The following is a 19,995-nucleotide window of genomic DNA, read 5'->3' as shown; positions in this document are numbered from 1 at the left end:
CAAAACTCGTTTTAAGAATTAAAGTTCTGCCAGCATGGTGGCAAACACCTGTAATCCCACCACTTTGGGAGGCGGAGGGAGGAGGATCACTTGAGCCCAGGAGTACGCAATATGGTGAAACCCCATCTCTACAAAGATACAAAAATTAGCCGAACATGGTGGTGTGCACCTGTAGTACCAGATACTACGGGTGGATGGGGGAAGCTGAGTGGGGAGGATGGTTTGATCAGGGCAGAGCAAGACCCTGAAGAAATCAAGAAAGAAAGAAAGAAAGAGGAAGGAAGGAAGGAAAGAAGGAAGGAGGGAGGGAAGGAAGAAGGAAGGAAGGAAGGAAGAGGAAGAGAGGAAGGGAGGGAGGGAGGGAAAGAAAGAGGGGAAAAGGAAAGGAAAGAAGGAAAGAAAGAAAGGAAAAGTTCTAGCTGGGTGTGGTGGCTTGTGCCTATAGTCCAGCTATTGGGCAGGCTGAAGCAAGAGGATTGTTGGAGCCCAGGAGTTTGAGGCCAACCTGGGCAAAGTAGCAAGACCCCATCTCTTTAAAAACTTAGAAAATAAAGTTCTAGTCTAGGGCTGACCTCTAACTTGCAGCACGACCTCAGTTCACTGATTTTCTTCTCTACTATTTCTTTTTCACAAAATGAGATCCCTCTCTTCTTAGATATATTCTTTAATAAGAATATATAATTGATAAATAATATAGTTGATAACAAAATATTACATTTGAGTGCTTAAAAACTGAAAATCGCAGTACAAATGCATGCTTAAACACTGTTGAAATTTAATGAAGTGATTTTGACACACGTCTAGAAAGTTAGAAGGGAAATTCTGTGACTAAAGATTGATTTTGAGCCAATCGTTTTCCAGTTTTCATGAAAGCGAAGCTCTCTAGTACGAAAGCATGCCTGCGGACTCTAGCAGCTCACCCAATATGCCTTAACAAATGAGTAAAGGAAGAATGCCAAGATTTCCAGCCTGCAAAGCTTCACCTCTAGGGAATCTATGGCCTTCTTGCAAGGGATCTTCTAGTTTATAAGCTCACCAACACAGTCTGAAAGCCAGCGAAAATGCTATTTTCACCATATGTATATGCCACCATTTTCAAATGTATGTAGATGGATTGTGACTAATAAAATACAATGAACAAATTATAAATTCATCATTTGTATATGTATTATTAAAATAGACTCATTTAAAACATTACTAAAATTGAGTCAATTGTCAACATCTATTTCTTGATCAATCAATTTTAAAATTACAATTTCTTCCAGCTAGGAACTCTGGAGTTTAATATACTATAGCTTTTTGCCATCAATTGATCTCTGCTGGATTAGCTCATTCTAGAAAGTGATGGAACATTGATACTTTGAGTTACTTGAATGCCAGTAACTCAAAGTGCTTTATTAAAGCAAAGCCAGGAATCAAGTATAAGATTAAAAACATTTGAGTCGGTAACTATTTATTTACTTATTTGCATTGTCCTGGGAAGGACTGAGGATGGTTTACCAAGATGCATACAATTTAGCAAGATACAATCAGTTAAATAAAAGTGGAAAAAGATAGGATAGAGAAATGAGTGGCAGGGCTGTGGTTAGGACATGAAAGGCGTTCTGTGAATCCCACATTCTTCCAAGTGCTGGCCTATTTGGCTCTGTCCTTTGTAAGCAGCCAAAGGGAAGAGGACACCATTATTAGATATATAACTTATATTATCTATTAATAAATACACATCAGCTTCTCACAAAAAGTCCAACTCTTTCTGCTGGAAAGATGAGAGAAACTTCAAGAAATAGCAGCATCCCCAACAACATACCAGTTGCAACAGATCAAAAACAGTTTTAGCCCATGTCCTCATGCCAAAGCCAGATTCAGTAACTAATTTTTTACAGATTTTCTCTAACTATGAAAAAGTACTTTCCAACACTCAGTGAAAATGATCTTTTCCCTCTTCGTTAAGTGGGAAAACAGAGGCAGGGGAGTGAATTGCTTTCACTTTATACACCAGGTCAATTGCTAAGATAAAAGTAGAAATGATTTGTCCTAGCTAGATGTAATTACCTCCAGATGTGCATTTGCAGATTATGTTGTGATTATGAAGTGCCCTTAAGAACTCCTTAATGGTGTCATGGTGACCTTTTACTCCATTTCATTTTCTCTTTCAACCCCTTGATGCAATTTTCCTCACTCTGACTCTTATCCTCTTGCCTTGGTCACCACTGAGAACTCAGGAATGTAGAAAACAGATGCTCTCTACAAGAGAGAGGGCCCGGAGAAGCCATCACACAGATGGATGAAATGGCAAAGCTGGAACACTGGGGCATGCACTGTGGAGATGGCCTGGAATGAGTTTCTGAATTGAGGCTGGGCCTCCAGCACCTCACTGCTGACCAAGAGGTCCAGAAACACGTCTCTGCAACTCACACTTCCACAGCACCAGCAAATCACCAACCCATTTAATAATTCATGAAGCAAATATGCGCTGAGTATCTTCCAAGGGACCAGGTGCTGAGCCTGTGCTAGGGAATCAGAGGCAAAAAAGGCACAGGTGTGTCCCCATAGAAACTGCAGCTTAGCTGGAAGAGAGTCCATCACACAGGAATTTTAATATGGCATACGCACGTTGATTCTGCTACCAAATTCTTGAGTCCTACTCCCACTTTTGCTATGTCAGTGAGTCAAACTCTTGGGGCTTCAGTTTTATCATCTGTAAAATGGAGATAGCAACTACCTTCCAGAAAAAGAGCCTCGGACAGTGCTAGGCGCAGCTCCCACGCCCAGACCACTGCCTTCTCCTGGGATCCTTATCTCTGTAAGAATGACCGAGATTTACTGTGCTGATGCTATTCCAGGCACTATTCAATGTATTTGAAGTGTCGACTCATTTTCCCTTTATCATAGCCCTATACCAAGGGTATCACTATTATTTCCATTTCACACATCTGAGGAACGGTGACCCAGTGCCTGGCCCCAGGTTCTCAGAGTGGCAGCATAGATCAATGGTTAAGGGGACACAGTCTGGGGCCAAACTACCTAGGCCTAGCAACTTAGAAGTTGTCAGAGTTTAGAAAAAGTAATTAACTTCTCTGGGCCTTTCTTCTACCTATTTTCTCTCCATTTGTTCCCTATCTTTACCTCGACCTCTGCAGACTGCATTTACCCAGGCTCCCGCCAGTGAGTGTCTGCTTAGCTCAGCCAATGGGAAGCAGTGGTGGAGCTTAGCAGGTAGAAGAAGGGAAGGTCAAGGTATATCCAAGTGGTAACACATACCAGTGACAGAGCAGGAGCACCATCATCTTGGACAAACACTGGGTACTGTTCAGGGTGGCTATACAGTGGGTGCACCTCCTCTAGAGCTCCAGTTCCCACTGGGCAGTCCCAGTGCCTCACCTCTGGTGACATCCCCACTTCCCTCTGTCCCTCCAACCTGCAGCAGCAACTTCCTACTGGTTCTCAGCTCTGGGTTGTGTTGCACCCTCTGGTTGTTTTTTCTGCTCTTGCAGCAGCCTTGTAGTCAAAGTCCCGTGTCAAACTTCCTCTGGTGAACTACTAGAGTGACAGATGCACCGTGCTTCGATAGTCTCATCTACCAACTGGAAATAATAATTGTGTCTACTTCATAGGGTTTTTGCAAGATTAAATGAGTCAATAAAGTGCTTGGGACAAAGCATGGCACACAGAGTGACAGCTATTCCAGAACACATAGCCAAGGCACCAAAGTCCCTTTCTAGAACTCAGAGAGGAAATTCCCAAAGTCTTTGAGGATGAATAGGAGTCGAGCAGGTGCAGAAAGATGGAAGGACATTCTGGCTGCCTTAGTACCTTTGGTTGCTATAAAGAAACACCTGAGGCTGGATAATTTATAAAGAAAAGAGATTTCTTTGGCTGATTGTTCTGCATCTGTATAAGAAGCATGTGCCAGCATCTGCTTCTGGTGAGGTCTTCAGGCTGCTTCCACTCATGGTGGAAAGTGAAGGGGAGCTGGTGTGTGCAGAGATCCCATATTGACAGAGGAAGGGAGCAAGCAGAGAAGGAGGCGCCAGACTCTTCTTAACAATCAGACCTTGTGGGACCTAAGAGTGAGAACTCACTGATTGCCGTAAGAATGGCACCATGCCATTTATGAGCCATCCGCCGTCATGACCAAACACCTCCCATGAGGCCCCACCTTCAACACTGGGGATCATATTTCAACATGTGATTCGAAGGAGATAAGTATCCAAACTGTATCACAGGCAAAGGGATCAGACAACTAAGTGGCCAAGAGGTGAGAGAGAGGAGGGGGCGTTCCAGGATTGAGGAAGTAGAAGCAGCACAGGAAGACTGGGGCATGCGGACAGAGCAAGGGGATGGGACGGAGTCAGGGAGAAGGTTGAGGCTGGAGAGAACAGAGCTCAGAGTGTGCCTTTTCAGGCATATTGGAGTTCAGACTTTGCCCTGAGGACAATGGGGAACCATTGGAGCATTTTACTGAAGTGACACAATGGAATTTATCTTTTAGAGTGATTTCTTTGGCTGCAATATGGAAAATAGATGGGATGGAAAGGAGAGAAGAGAGAACAGCAGGAAGAGTTGTTAGGAAACCATTGTGAGTGTCCAGGCAAGAGATAATAGCTTGTACTAGAGTAGTGACCCGGGAGAAAAAAAAATAGAAAGGCTTAAGTTATTCAGGAGGTAAAAGGAACTGGATTGGCATTGGATCGGATATGGGAGGCAGGGGAGAAGATGACATCAAAAATGATGCTCCAGTTTCTGACTTGGGTAAATATACAACAGCAAGCAGCACAGCCGAGCAGTTAGAAGTGTGGACTCCGGTTTCAACAGCCTGCGTTAAAGTCTGGCTCTGTCCACAGCTAGCTGTTGAACCCTGGGCAAGGCACCGATTCACTGGGTGCCTCCGAGTGTAAGAGGGGGATAATAATTGTATCTTCTGTATAGGGCTCTGGAAAAGGTTAAATGAGGTAAAGTATGTCAAATGCTTGGAACGGAGCCTGGAATATCACAAGCGAGGTAAATCTTGGCCACTATTACAGAGACAAGATCTCAGGAGCAGGCACAGTCTGTGGGGGTGGGAGCATCATGAGTTCAGTTCAGACACACTGAGTTTGAGACATTTAGGGAACCACAGAACAAGTTCTGGGCTGGAGATGTAGATTTCATTCGAGAGCTGCCAGCAGTAGAGATGGTAATTGAAGCCACGGGAATGGATGCGATTGTCCAGGGACTGTAGGTAAAAGGAGAATAGATAAGTGCCAAAGGGCACAGCCTGGGAATGTCAACATTTAAGTGACAATTTCAGAAAGAGAAGCCAGGGAGAAAACCAGAGAAAAGCAGCTGGGGAAGCAAGAAGGCAGCCAGCAGTGGTCCTGGCACAGCCGTGATGGGAAGACAATGACAAAACAGCAGGAACTGGAACCGAGGGTTATTGGCGTAGCTTGGGCTCTCCTCGCATCATCCTCTCCAGCTGGGAGTCGTGTGACAGGAGCAAGAAGCCCGTCTCGGTGCACGTATAAAAGAGCAAACTCCAGACACCCACGTCTGATCTGTGCTGACCTACAAGCATGAGGTGGTCCACCTTGGTGACTGGAAATGACACCATTCAATTTTTCTGGCCACTATGTTGCACCCCTGATTTTTTCCTTCATGTGACAGACTTCACAGCAAATACTCCTACTGAGTCCAAACAACTGCTACGGTTGAGAACAAGCGTGAATCCGGCTCCCATCGTCTCCTAGAAATAAGGTGATGTGTCGGTTCCTCGTCTCCTTCCCAATGTCCACAAACCCCTCTGAGTACTTGCAACTTCAAATTTTTTTTTTTTTGTTATAGACACTGATTCCAGAAGACTGTTGCATATGCTATGTTTTTTAAAATTCATTTTAATTTTTAATTTTTAAGACAGAATCTCACTCTGTCACCCAGGCTGGAGTGCAGTAACATAATCTCAGCTCACTGCAGTTTCATCATGTTGTCCAGGCTGGTCTTGAACTCCTGACCTCAAGTGATCCACCCGCCTCCGTCTCCCAAAGTGCTGGGACTACAAGCATGAGCCACCGCACCCAGCCCATATGCTAAATTTATTAGAACCCCCAAACCTGGCCAAAGGCTTCACTCCTAAGATTCTGGTGGCAATGCCAGCATACACTGGGCTCAGGGGAGGTCTTCCGATACCAGGAGGATTACTCTAATTCAATGCAGAAATGTTGTGAAACCATTTTATATTCTGTCTAGCACAAGCAAGTGGGGGTTGTTATTTTTATAATCATCACAAAAGCCTTGGACTACATAATTTTGGGAAGTGGTGATAAAAAACAGAATGCTTCTCCCTTGAATTCTACCACCCCCAAGCTTTCATTAGCATCCAATTAATTTTCTTAGAAAAGTTCAGCATGAAACTCTCTGCAGAGCTTTGGCACAGTAGTTTCTATGCATTTGGAATGACACAGTAATTTCTTATCCTAGGGGAAAAGAAAAACTACTCTGGCAAAATGAATCTTTGAGCCTAAGATGAACTTGTCCCATTTCTCATTCCTCTTTTCTCAAGGTTATTGGGTTGCTGAACTCCCACAAACCAAAAAGAAAACACTAAGTGGTATCCAAACCAGCCTGGAAGGAGCAGTGAGAAAAGCCAGACCCAAGGCTGACCAGCCTGAATGCTGGTAAATGTTATCAAGGTAACAATTTCTCATGTATCAGTATGTGACCAATAAGAAGGGAGTGTGGTTGATTAACAAAAAGAATCTCCATGAAAAATAAGGCATATTAGCATGATGACTTTATTATACAGCAATAACATAACTGGCAATCCACTCTCGTAGAATATTTGTGTTGAAATTAGGAAATAGCAGCAGATTCAAACACAAGAGCTAATGGAAGCCCTAAATATAGATGATATTCCATCTGGCTGCCAAGAGCCTGCCTCAGCACATTAACCAGAAGACCAAACCAGAGAAGGGAAATAGCTTTTAAAAAGTGCAAAAGAGAAAAGAGATTCACTTAGAATTTTATCTGGTAAAAAAACATCTAGTCATAGGATGAGGAGTCATCTGTTTCATGGACTATTTATGACTCAGATGTTAATTCGGATGCTGTCTTTAAATACATGGAGAGAAGAGAGAAATTTTCTCCCTTTATTTAGATTTGAAAGAGTTTTGTTGAAGCAGGTAGCTCACAGCTGGTAAGTGGCATTCAGTTGTTTAAAATAATTTCTACAATTTGGCTTTCATATTTGCTACATTTGTGCAATAAACAGAGCTGCTGTTTTGATTCCTCCAAAACCATTTTAAACTCTAGCACCGTGGGGACCATGTACCCTTAGCATTTTGCAAGAGTTATACTTTGCACTAGATGAACAGCAAGCCTGTGTTTACAAAACATTTTTTTTTCCAGTTTCAGTTTTGCTTATTAACAAAGTAGATATTTCTCAAGTCAAAATTTCTCCTTTGTTTATGGTTGGAGATCTTGACCCTGATGAAAAAACAAAAATCCACTGAAGAGTACAGAAAATCACCACCATGCAGAAATCTCTCTTTATGACAGTCCTGTGGCACACAGAGCCATCATGATTGCCAATGTCCTCATAGAAAGTCAACAACAGCTATTTGCAGTTGACCCAGCTCTTCTGTTTAGGAGATTTTTTGTAGCATAAATAGATTACAGGGTTTGCAAAATGTGCATTTATGGTTGACCCTTATGCTTCTCAGAATCTGTTTGGAGTATTGAGGCATGCTATCCTGGGTGTGTTGATTTTTCTCTGTGCAAACTCTGCTGTAAACCAAGGACAATCAGCAGGATGAAGAAAGTTTAATTCAGGACCCTGGTTGATAGAGATTACCTCTGGGTGTGAGGTCAGGGGTGCTTTAGTCCTCCTTGTTAGAATCTCCAGGGAGACCCTAGCTCCCAAATATTAATCAGATCTGTAGAATCCTGCTCAAAACCTTCCAGTGACTCTGAATTACTCTTAAATAAAACTCCTTACCCTAGCTGACAACACACTATACAATCTGACCCCTGTTCAGACCTTACCAGACCTATTAAGGGCTGTTTACCCTCAGGCCTCTCACCTTGGCTTGCAGAAGGCTGCCTTCTCCTTCTGTCTTCACATGACCTTTCCTCTGTGTGTAACTGTATGTAACTCTGTGTGTAACTCTCTTCTTAGAAAAACGCCAGTCTTACTGGATGAGAGCTTACCCAGAGGACCTGTTTTTGCCTTAATTACCTCCTTAAAGGCCCCATATTCAAAGACAGTCACATCCTGAGGTACTAAGAGTTGGGACTTCAACATATGAATTTTGGGGGGCTATAATTTGCCTATTCTGCACATTTCATACAAATGGAATCAAACAAAATGCGGCCCATCGATTCTGCCTTCTTTCACTTAGCACAGTGCTTTCAAGGTTCATCCAAGTGGTAGCCAGTATCAGTGACAGAGCAGGAGCACTGTCATCTTGGACAAACACTGCCATCTCAAGTCCTGGCTCCCTTTCTAACCTAGGCATTTCAAGGAAATCACTTCTCTTCTAACAACAAGCAGGCAGAAAGAGCTGACAGTAAAACACAGATAAGAGAGCTCGGGCAGAGAAGGTGGGGGGAAGTCTCTTGGGTAACTGCCAAACTTCACACTTGTACAATGGACCCCCCGTAAAACAATGAGCCCTAATAAGCACATTCCTTTCCCTTTAGGTGCACTAAGATAGAGAAGCTAAAAGCAGACTTGGTTATGCCTACAGCTGCAAAAAAATGTATAGGAACAAACACAAAATAAGCAAGATAAAGAAACACAGAAATATTCTGAGCATGTGATAAGCTCTCCTGCCCTAAACCCTTAAACACTCTTAGTCTGTAAGAGAAAGTGCCCCTAACCTAACTCAGCCAGAAGCCCCTCTCAGGTTTATTCTCCAAAATAAACCTGTTTTTGACTGTTAAGCTGCTTTTCATGTTTCTTTCTTCCTTCTTCAACTCTTACTATCAGTACTTTATTCTTTTTTATGACTGAATAGTATTTCAGTATATGGGTCTATCACATTTTATTTATCCATTCCTCAGCTAACAGAGATTTGGATCGTATCTACTTTTTGCCTATTATAAAAAATGTTGCGATAAACATTTTTGTACAAGTTTTTGTATGAACATATGTCTTCAGTTATGTTGAGTATAAACCTAGGAATGGAACATTCTGGGTCATAAACAACATAACTTTGTGTTTCCCTTTTTGAGGGCCCACCAAACTGCTTTCTCCAGCAGCCGCATCATTTTATATTCCCACCACCAATATACAAGGGCAGTGCATGTTTCTAGAGATTAGATAATCACAAACGAAGGGCACTGTCCTTTACAGCATGCTGAAGGTCAAAAGAGAGATGAAGAGATGTTTGATTAAGGAAGAGATGTTGTATTAGGAATATGAAGGGTTCACAAAGTACTGCTTACTCATTTTCAGCCATCTTTGCCATGGCATTATTTATTTCACATTTTCACCACATCTTTAGTCTTAACATGAATAGCCTGGGTCTCAAGGCCATCTTTTCCCAACCAGTATAAGCACCTTCAAGACAGCATTCAATATGTGTCATTTTATTTTCTATGCAGTAGGGAAAATTAGGCCTTGCTTTGCCCACTCACCTTTATTCTTGGAAATACACTTTTCAAAAAGTAGGAAGTTCAGTCTTGCTTTAAACCACCAAGCTGCCTGAATGGATTTCATCCATTATTTCAGGTTTTATTTTAAACTTTGCTTTTAATAGGCACAGAAACAATGCTTATTTTAAACTTTTGACTCAGGCAAATTTTATATGTCCAAAAGACTCTCTTGGAAGTTAAGAAGGCAAAATGGGTACCGTGTGTGTGTGTGTGTGTGTGTGTGTGTGTGTGTGTGTGTATCACAGAATGAGGGGCACATGCTGCCAGTTTAGTAATTAATTATCAGCTAACAGAAGGCCACTACCTACACTGTCTGTGGCAGCCACCACAATGATACCAAATTGCTGTGCCTTCTCAACAGAAAGTAACACAGATCATCATCAATGAATAGACAAAAAACTCTGAATCTATGGTTATACGTGTGCATCTTATAAATAGAGTAACAACAAATAGAGGAAATATATTTACAAATGAAAATGAACCTACATTTATTTACTTCACTAAAACTGGTTTTTTTCTTCTCATCAAAGATCTCTCTATTCATGCTACTCAACATCCCAAAAGAATCAGCATAGGCCACAAACTCAACAAAATTCCTTCTCCGGTTCATAAAACTCCTGTCCTGTCTCCACACCCTAAATAAACAGGCACGCCTGTGCCCTGCGCCCTGAGGAGTGGTCTCCTAGGCTTTGTCCTTTCAGATAGCCCATTTCCAAGGACGGGCCGTCCATCCACCCAACTTTTCTCAAGGCCACATAGCTACTCTCCAAAGGCAGCCATCCCCAGTGGTTCTGCTGATCCTGACAGCTGCGCCCACAGAGAAAGAGGGGAAGAGAGATGGGAGGGGAAGAGCTCCCAGGAGTCAGGATGCAAGATGACGCTGGCTGTTGATCTGCCGTCACTCAGCAGCTGGATCAGGCGATGCTCTCTTTCTGCAGGCTGTGGGCGGTGGGAGCGTTTTGAGTGGCATTTAAGTATAGCTCCTGTGCAGCATGCCAGCTTCGGCAGGGCATCCTATGGCAAGCCCTAAAACGCAGAGGGAAAAGAATAACCAAGTGGAAGTGGGTCATCGTGCCATCTATCAGAGACAATGCACGTGAGAATGCTGCTACAAAATGAAAGAAAAACTCTTTGTAAACTCAAAGTTTGCAGTTCCCAAACTTGAGCACGTATCATATTTTTAATTAAAATGCTGATTTACTTGGCCTTATTTTAGAGGTTGGATTCATTTATTCTGGGGTAGGACCTGAAAATTTGCATTTCTAACACCTTCTCAGAGGATCTGATACTGTGGGTCAGGGGCGGGGGGCGGGTCAAAACTTTGAGAACTACTGGCTAAAACATAGGATCCATATCAGCTAAAGCTATAATGGCTAATCATAAGCCATGCCCCGACTGAGCAGTAAAAGGAGACAATGTTACTGTCTAAAACAAGAGATAAAATAATAAAATATTTAAAAATAACACAATATATAATGCTTGAGTTGCCAGTAGCAAAGTGTTATGATTAGGTCCTTGAAGTCAGAAAAAGCAGAGATTAACCAAACAGACATTTTTGAACAAGCCTTGTCCTCTAACTCAACGGAAAGGAAGAGACCATGTCCATCATCCTCTCAGTAAACCATTGGCCCTGTAGCACTGGCTTTCCCATGAGGAGTTCCATCTTCTAATCCACGCAGAGCAGGGAGAGAATAACAGCTAAGGAAATGCCATCAGCCCTCAGCTGGTCACTGTCTCCACTAACAGTGCCTCGTATGGGTATAAGGCTTTATGGTTTTGAAAAGCTTTCCAGTCAGTGATCAAAACGATGTGATATGGGTGAAAGAATAGACAAATGGACCAACTGAACAGAATAGAGAGCCCACAAAAAGACCCACCCAAATATAGTCAACTGAGCTTTGACAAAGGAGCAAAGGCAATACAGTGGAGAAAGGACAGTCTTTCCAACAAATGGTGCTGGAACAACTGGACGTCAGTATGAAGGAAAAAAGTAAAAAGAATCTAAACAAAACCTTACATCTCTTTCACAACAATTACCTCAGAATGGACCAGAGACCTGAAGGTAAAAATGCAAAACTGTTACTGGTGACAGCCCGAAGGAAACAAACAATAATTCAGTGACTGCTAGTGCCAGGTATCAAGTTAAGTACTTTTAATAGCTTGTCGCATTAATTCTAAACTCTGTACACAATGTATTATTCCCAAATTACAAATGACGAATTTTTTCCTAGTGATAAAGCATAATTTTTCTATGTTATTCCTTATAGGATCTGGAGCAAGAACCTCACTCTCCTATGAAAAGGAGAAGAACCTGAAGAAAACACTTCCCTTCCTTCCCTCTGCCTGGGGGCAGTGACCTTGAATACAACCACCATCGTCCCTTCCAGACACCAGAAGGGGGCGTCCCACAAGGCAGAAGGTGCCCTTGTGACATGTCCTCTTCTCGTCCATGTTCTTTACCTCCTTGCTCGGGAAGCCATAAAGTCGAGCTGAGTAGAAGGTGAATTTCATTGCAAAGTTTACAGACTCTGCTGACAGGTTCATGAAAACACTGCTGAATATGTCACATACCGCCAATGCTCACAGCACATCCCGTGTTGAAACTGATACTTTTCCGCTGGCAGTAACCCTCTTTTGTCCTAGGAGCTCACTGAACAACTAAAATCAGGTGATATTTTTATGTGGAACATACAACATATTAAGTCCTTTTGCTCAGTGACCCATATAGGAACTAAACAGTACCCAGACTAGAAATCAATGTCAAATTGTTCAAATAAATTCCACTTAAAGAATAGTGGCTCGGGAGGCACTCAGCCAGAAAGAATCCTCCCGTTTACTGTGAAGTAGAGGGAAGAATGTTTTCACTTTGGTTAGAAAGAACATCTGATGAAATTACATGGAAGGTGATGGAACATCCTCTAAGAAACGGTTCTGATTCACTGTAGGGCATCCCCCTCTCTCCTGCCACATTCCCATTTCACCCACTGAAGAGGTTCTTTCACAAGAGGCTAAGGAAACCAGGCAATATAAAATCTAATTGAAACTGAGTGCTAGAAATTTGTGGGGAGAAATCTGTAATTAAACTGAACAATTACCTCCAGAAAGTTAAGTGGGGCCAACTCCAACACTACTATAAAATTATAAAATGTCCAGCATCTCATTTATTTGTCCCTCTACCCAATTACCTCTCAAATATAAACCTCTCTTTCTCTCTCCTGTCTCCTCCATAGTTAATAAAACTGTTTGCAAGAAAGGAAAGAATCTTAGGTTAGTCATTTACACTGTAGTGTGAATTAAAAGCCAGTGTGTCAACTTTCACAGGAATGAGAATTTCAAGCCATTCCTCTAATTGTAGAATGCCTGTCACTGGATTCTTTTAAGAGCATTTCATGGAACAGCTAAATATAAGAAAGAGGAGAGAAACTGCCTAAATCTGCCTATGCCTAAAGTCAGCCTTAAGCCCAATCTCGAGGGTGAGAGCTTTCAGCTGCCACTCCCAATGTAAATTTGTGAGGAGAAATCTGTAATTAATTCCTAGACATTGAATGAGAGTTATAATTTATCCTTTCAGAGATCTACTGGTTTTTTTTTTAACTTTGATTTTAGGTTGAGGGGTAGATGGCCAGGTTTGTCATATAGGTAAACGGGGGTTTGTTGTACAGATTATTTTGTCACCCAGGTACTAAGCCTAGTACCCAATTTTTTTTTCTGATCCTCTCCCTCCCTCCTCCCACCCTCCACCCTCCAATAGGCCCCAGTGTGAGTTCTCATCATTTAGCTCCCACTTAGAAGTGAGAACAGGCGGTATCTGGTTTTCTGTTCCTGCATTAGTTTTCTAAGGATAATAGCCTGCAGTTCCATCCATGTTCCTGCCAAAGACATGATCTCATTCTTTATCATAGCTGCATAGTATTCCATGGTGTATATGTACCACATTTTCTTTATCCAATTTGTCATTGATGTGCATTTAGGTTGGTTCCACATCTTTAATGTTGTGAATAGTGCTGCAACAAACATTCACAGGCATGTGTCTTTATGGTACAATGATTTATATTCCTTTGGGTATAAATCCATATAAATCTGGATCTACTGGTTTCAATATCCTCCTCTTTTCCTCTAGGCCCAGAAAACAGATGGCCTTTTTGATGGCCTTTAAGTATCAACCCTGTAGGACCCATTCTCACTTGACACTAGGTCTCTCTACTCCAGATGCCCTTCCCCCTACCAGGTTTTACTTGAAAAGCACAACACGAGTGGCTTGTGCCAAATGTGGCCATAGGTCCTTCAATGAATGTTGAGAGAGTGCGACCCTTGGAGCAGAAAATTGACAGGGCTCCAACGCATGGCTGGTCCCCCAGAGGCTCTCACTGCTCTCTTGGCTGAAAGAACTTCAAACTCTCAGCCAGTGGAAAATTCAGTCTGTTCCAAGCAAGAGACACAAATGTGCTCTTAAAATTCATACTGGCATTTGGAACTGCCCAGGGTATTATAAATATAATCGTTCTGAAGCGTGAGTATGTGTCAGGGAAAGAAAGAGAGAGAGAGTGTGTGTGTGTGTGATGACAGGAAAGTGAGAGCAGACCCAGGGCCAGGAAGTATCCATGCCAAGAACACAAGGCCAAGCACAGAGAAGAATGTCCACCAGGTTCCCAATGACTACATTCCAGACTTTCTACTGCTTCCTCCTCAGAGAAAAGAGGAGAAATAAATTAGAGAGAATGCAACGGGAGAGAGAAAGAGTGAGCAAGATGGGTGGGGATGGAGAGAGAAAGGAACAGGAAGTGGGAGCCTTACTAGTCATAGACCAAGAGGCCCAGACTGACCTAGAGGTCCCACCATGACCTATTTCAAGCTACAACATGAAGTCACTGAAGACAGAATTGGGAAGAGATGTGCACCGTCACCCCTGCCTGACGCAGGCTAGCTCCAGCATGCTATGACCATTCTCATTTCTTCACAATTCTCTCAGTTCTTCCATCCTCTGTATGCTGGTTTTGTCCTGATGATGCAACCAGCAGCTGGAACTGTACACTTTCCTGCTAGTGTCTAGCAAGCTTCTCTTTTACTAATAACCAAAAAAAAAATTCCTGAGCTCTTCTGAAAGAATTGCTGTATCCAAGGAATATCATCCAGCTGGCTTAGCCTTGGGCAGCATGTTAAAATAAGAGCTACCTTCTCTCAAGGCTCTTCATTTCACCTACCAAGTACTCCTGTTGGACAGAGCTGTGATCTGAATGTTGCTGTCCCTTCAAAATTCATGTGTTGGAACCTAATACTCAATGTGATGGTATTAAGAGGTGGAGGGGTCTTTGAGGAAGTGATTCATTCATGAGGGCTCCATGCTCATGAAAGAGATTGCTGCTCTCATAAAAGAGGTTGAAGGGAGTGCCCCGCCCCTTCCATCACGTGAGGTCGTAGCAAGAAGGTACCATACGCGGAATGGGCCCTTACTAGGTGCCTTGATTTTGGACTTCCTAGTCTTCAGAACTGTGAACAATACATTTCTATTGTTTATCAATCACCCAGCCTAAGATATTTCAGTATAGCTGCCTGAATGGACTAAAACAGGCAGAACTAGCACCAAAAACCTATCCTCTAGAAGGTGCAATTATCAGCAAGACAGGAAAATAATATTCATATTTGCCCATTTTAGTGCCTGTATCAACCAGACGTTCCCTTCAGAACTGAGACCCTGATTTTCCCACTCTGGAAGTATTGACTGCTGATGGCTCACAGCTGAGTTCCTCCCAAGGTACTGGTCTGACCAAAAGGAGCTGCCAGACTCAAAGATATTGTCCCCCTTGAGAGGACACTGCCTCTAATGGCTGATCAATGAGTGAGTATAAAAGCCTGAGGTCACCTCAATTCAGGCATGTCTGAAGGGTCAGCTCCAGTACTTCCAAAAGGGAATCAGACAAGGCCTCTGTTGAAATCACATACTGGGTCCATTTCTCCCTCTGTCCCGTCATCCTTCCCTCTCTTGCTTACACCATTCCTGTGTAACAAAACACTAAACTTCCTGCATGCAATCTCAGTGTCTGTTTCCATAAAACCGAATCTGCAATGCCTATCTCTAAACAAGTCACGGGATGTTCTAGACAAATCAGGGCCCATCCTGGAGCTGAGAGTAGAATCAGTCCCACCCACATCCCATGGCTGCCCCATGGTGGGAGAGGGTTGGAATGTATCTTAAGACATAACTGCACTGTCTGCTACATAATAAGGCATGGTGGGTGATGTTAAAGATGTATGAACAATATCACAGTTCAATGACCTAGGCATTATAGGCATAGAGAAAGAAAAAAGCAGGCCCTGACATCCAGAAATAATCACCGGTAGACCTCAATATTATTACAAGCTGATCTGACACTCACAGCCAGGCCATTGTTCCCCTATTGGACATAGACCATCTCACAGAACACCAGCCTCAGACAAGCATATTCTGAACTATCATAAAATGAAACCAAACAAGGTCACTACATAATTTTGCCCATGCATAGACCAAAACAAGGTCACTCTGCCACCTGTAATGTACTCAGTCACAGAATTGCCTGGATTTCTGATGGTATCCGACCTAGCGCACATTCTTAATTTATTAAGCCCTCCTCAAATCACCCAACCAAAGTCCAAATCTTCTAGTAGTCTCTTTCTAACACAGTTACTAAGATAGTGTCCCTAAAGTATGTTCTCCCTTGATCAATGAGTAATAAGCCCAGTTTGTTTGATTATCAGTGTGTTCCCGGTGGTCTTTGGCTGGAGGGCATTGGTAGCCCTCGATCAGTGTTTGTATGGTGAATAACTGGGTGTGTAAATGGCTGTGCTTTTTGTTTCTGTGTTCTGCTTTCAGTTAAGCCTTTCAGGAAAGGCTTAACAGAAGACCTTTGAGCTGGTTCTTAAAGGAAGATTGAGCTTTCCAAGCAAAGCAGGGTCAGAGAGAAGTCATTCCAAGCAAAGGAAGCAGGATATGCAAAGGTTGGCATCACTGAAATGAAGGATGAGAAGTCCATGTGGGTGGGGCGTAGGGTGGACTGGAAGTGTCCCAGGACCAAATATGGAGATCCTTGTAAGTCACAACTAATCCTGTAGGCAAAGAGGACAGAGAAGTAGTAGAGAGAGAGAGAGAGCTTGCAATTTGAAATCTGGTTACAAGGAGAATTCCTGGAGTAGCCGTAACTATTTTTCCTCCAACCCTTTCTTTCTTTTTTGGAGGGAGGGAGAAGACATTTGCTTTTGTTAAATCAAAATTGCATATTTTGAGTTTCCCCATCCTGACATTTAAGGCGCACACCTAACAACACTGAGTCCTTCATTCACTGGATATTGTGAATGCGTTGAAGACATCATGGCCTTCTTTCAAAGGATTGGTAACTTACACTTCACTAAATAATTCCTCTTGCTTCTCAGAACTGAGTACAATTCAGCTGGTCACTTCCTCTTGTTATTTATAACTAAATAACTTACCATATATTCTTTAACCAAAAGAGACTTCCAGATGCCCTGGTAGAAAATGCCAATGTCTTCCCGCTTCCTTGTGTGTGTCCATCTTTGTCTCTCCATTTGTGCCCCCAAAGATGGCATTCTTCCTCTAGGGGTCATATCTCCAGGACCTCCCAGGCAGTACGATTCCTGCAGTCCTTCCATCTGTGTTTAGGTCTTGCTTGTGCTCCACAAATTCTTTCTGTCTTAACAGCCCTATAGCTGCACAGCCTTCTCTTCTGTTCCCTTCTGTCTGTCTTGCCCTGCCCTGCCACTGAGCACTCACATTTTAAAACATCTTGCCTTGACAACTGGTTTTGTGAGTACCATGTTAGTGTTTGTTAATTATAGATCTTTTGCAGATAACATATATCTGATACAGCTGAGGGAGACTGAAATGTCCTCACTCTTATTAATCCATGCTAGTGTCACCCTAGACTGCCCTTAGAAAGAATTTTGTGTCTATTTGTGAAATCCATGTTTTCTACTTTTACTCTCTCGATATGTATCTCAGTAACCTATGTATTATTTTGTGCTTTTAAACATAAATATTGTCATAGCGTTGTATCATTTTATTATATGCTTTTTTCACTCACAATTGTGTTTTAAGATTCTGTTTTGTTGTTAATATATGCAAAGCTTTTAGAACAGTGCCAGTAAACACCATGTAAGTATTAGCTATTATTATTTTTGATATTATTATTATTGTTATTTTGAGGCAATATCTCATTCTGACACCCAGGCTTAGTGCAGTGGCACGATCATGGCTTACTACAGCCTCAACCTCCTGGGCTCAAATGATCATCCCATCTCAGCCTCCTGAGTAGCTGGGACTAACTACAGGCATGCACCCCCATGACCGGCTAATTTTTGTATTTTTTGTAGAGATGGGATCTCACCAAGTTGCAGAGGCTGGTCTCAAACTCCTGGGTTCAACCAATCTGCCTGCTGCAGCCTCCCAAAGTGCTGGTACTACAGGTGTGAGCCACCACCCCGGGCCTATTATTTTCAATATTATTAATAAATGGATTTACATCATTCCTTGTAATTACTTTATAGCAATCTAACATGGATCATATGACATCTTATTTATCCCATTCCTCTATCTGTGTGTTGAGACTTAGAAAATGATACCCCAAAGTGAAGGCCTCTGAAGCAAAGTCTCTCTCTGACCTTCTCCTGCCCTCCTGTCTCTTGTCCCTCATTCTCCCCTAAGGCAAGCTATAGAAACTATAATTCCTCTTCCCCAAGGCAGGTCATATAAACCAAAACATCTTTTACCCAAAGCCAGTCATAAAGCCTAAAAATATGACTCTAATCTTCCCCTACCTTTCTGTGTAAGAGCTGACTGCAAAGAAATTAAGACCTTTATCCCAGAGGGGTCCTATTCCATACCTGGGAGAAAGAAATGTTCCAAATGAGAGGCCATGAAGAAGCTGAGCTGACAGGGCTTGATAGGTTTCCTGACTCAGTCTATTTCCATTTGATTATTCCTGTTTCCCCCAATCGCAGTTCTACGTGGCTGTCCATTCTTCACTGAACATAAGAATAAAAAAAGGATACATTTTTCCTGGATCTTTGGTCTCTATTCTGAAGGCTCTCATGTCTCATAAAACTGTGATCAAATAAATGTATTATGCTTTTCTCTTGTTAGCTTGTTTTTCTTATAAGGGTGTCAGCCATGACCCTTATGATGGGGAGGAAAGGGATCACCTTCTTTCTGCACTGCAGTAAGTACTTAGGTTGTTTCCAGTTTTTCACAATTAATTATAAGCAGCATCCCAAAGAATATCCTTAAACATGCCATGCTCATATGTTCAAGAGTTGGTATTTGCTTAAAAGTGGACTTGCTGGGCTGTAAGGAGAATGTATTTTAGGCTTTGCTAGCTATTGTCAAATTGTTCCTCAAAATGTCCATACCCTCCACAGTGTATGAGAATTCTTATTTTTCTATTTTTGCCAACCACCATTGGTTTTTTCAAAAGTTTGTGAGTGCAAAGTAATAATCATGTTTTAACTTGCATTCTTCATTAATACATGAGATTGGGCATTTTTTTCTCTCCATTTATTGGCCATTATGCACTGGGTCTTAACATTTTCTGGGATCTTAGACTCCTTTAAGAATCTACTTCAGAAAAAAAACACTTATATATCCACACATACATTGTAGACACACACTGAAGGGCTTCGCAGAGTCCCCGAAGACCCATCCACAAAGCCCCTTCAGAGCAGAGACTCTCAAGCTTTTAGTAGATGTGAGAACCTCCTGGGAAGGTTTTTAAAATGCAGATTCCTAGGACCTATCTTTGAGGATCCTGACTTAGAGAGCCCCATGTAGGAACTGAAGGGCTGGTGCAGGTGATGAGAAAGACAACTAAGACTATACTTTCAGGGGTCGTTTCTAAAGTTCGTTAAGAAAGACAACCTTAAGAGCGTCTGGATTCCCAGTAAGAACTCCTATTTCTGCTTTCCAAAACTTTCCCTTCTCCCACAGCTATGAAGCAAAGGATAAAGTCACCAAGTTTAATGTACGAAAGCTGTAACTTGCCTTTAAATTGATGTTGTCGCTACTTTTAAATCCATGATTACTCCTGTAGATATACCTTGTGCCTCTCTCCTCCTTAGCTGGGAAGGTGGATGAGGGAATGAATAAATAGGGTGACATGTGAGACAAAGAAAAACACAAGGAAAGGAAAAAAATTTAGGAAATTCAAAGCTATTCAGAAAATGCTACATAAAAAGCATCATCCTACTAAATATGAACAGCTTGTGTTTGGAATCGCTTGTGTTTCTAATTTTATTACATGAGCAAGCTCGTTTTTTTTCTCTGCCAGATACTTCAAAGATTCTCTTGCAAAAAGAAGGAAATAAATTTAGTTTTCTCTCAGA

The 19,995-nt window shown here is 42.2% G+C and overlaps 1 long non-coding RNA gene across 1 annotated transcript; it reads right to left on the bottom strand.

Annotated features, from left to right (window-relative positions):
- Positions 1-9,441: 9,441 nt before the first annotated feature.
- LOC135275359 (uncharacterized) lies at positions 9,442-19,721 on the bottom strand. Its single transcript, XR_010342945.1, has 3 exons — positions 19,655-19,721; positions 18,502-18,642; positions 9,442-10,656 (listed from the first exon to the last, which is right to left on the bottom strand). It is a non-coding gene; the product is annotated as an uncharacterized LOC135275359 (long non-coding RNA).
- Between the last annotated feature and the right edge of the window lie 274 nt (positions 19,722-19,995).

Source organism: Aotus nancymaae, unplaced genomic scaffold, assembly GCF_030222135.1.
Source record: "Aotus nancymaae isolate 86718 unplaced genomic scaffold, 86718_ANA_hifiasm-v0.15.2.pri h1tg000016l, whole genome shotgun sequence".
Lineage (NCBI taxonomy): Eukaryota > Metazoa > Chordata > Mammalia > Primates > Aotidae > Aotus > Aotus nancymaae.
Note: the sequence above shows the minus strand (reverse complement) of the source record. Positions and strands in the feature narration are given on the sequence as shown.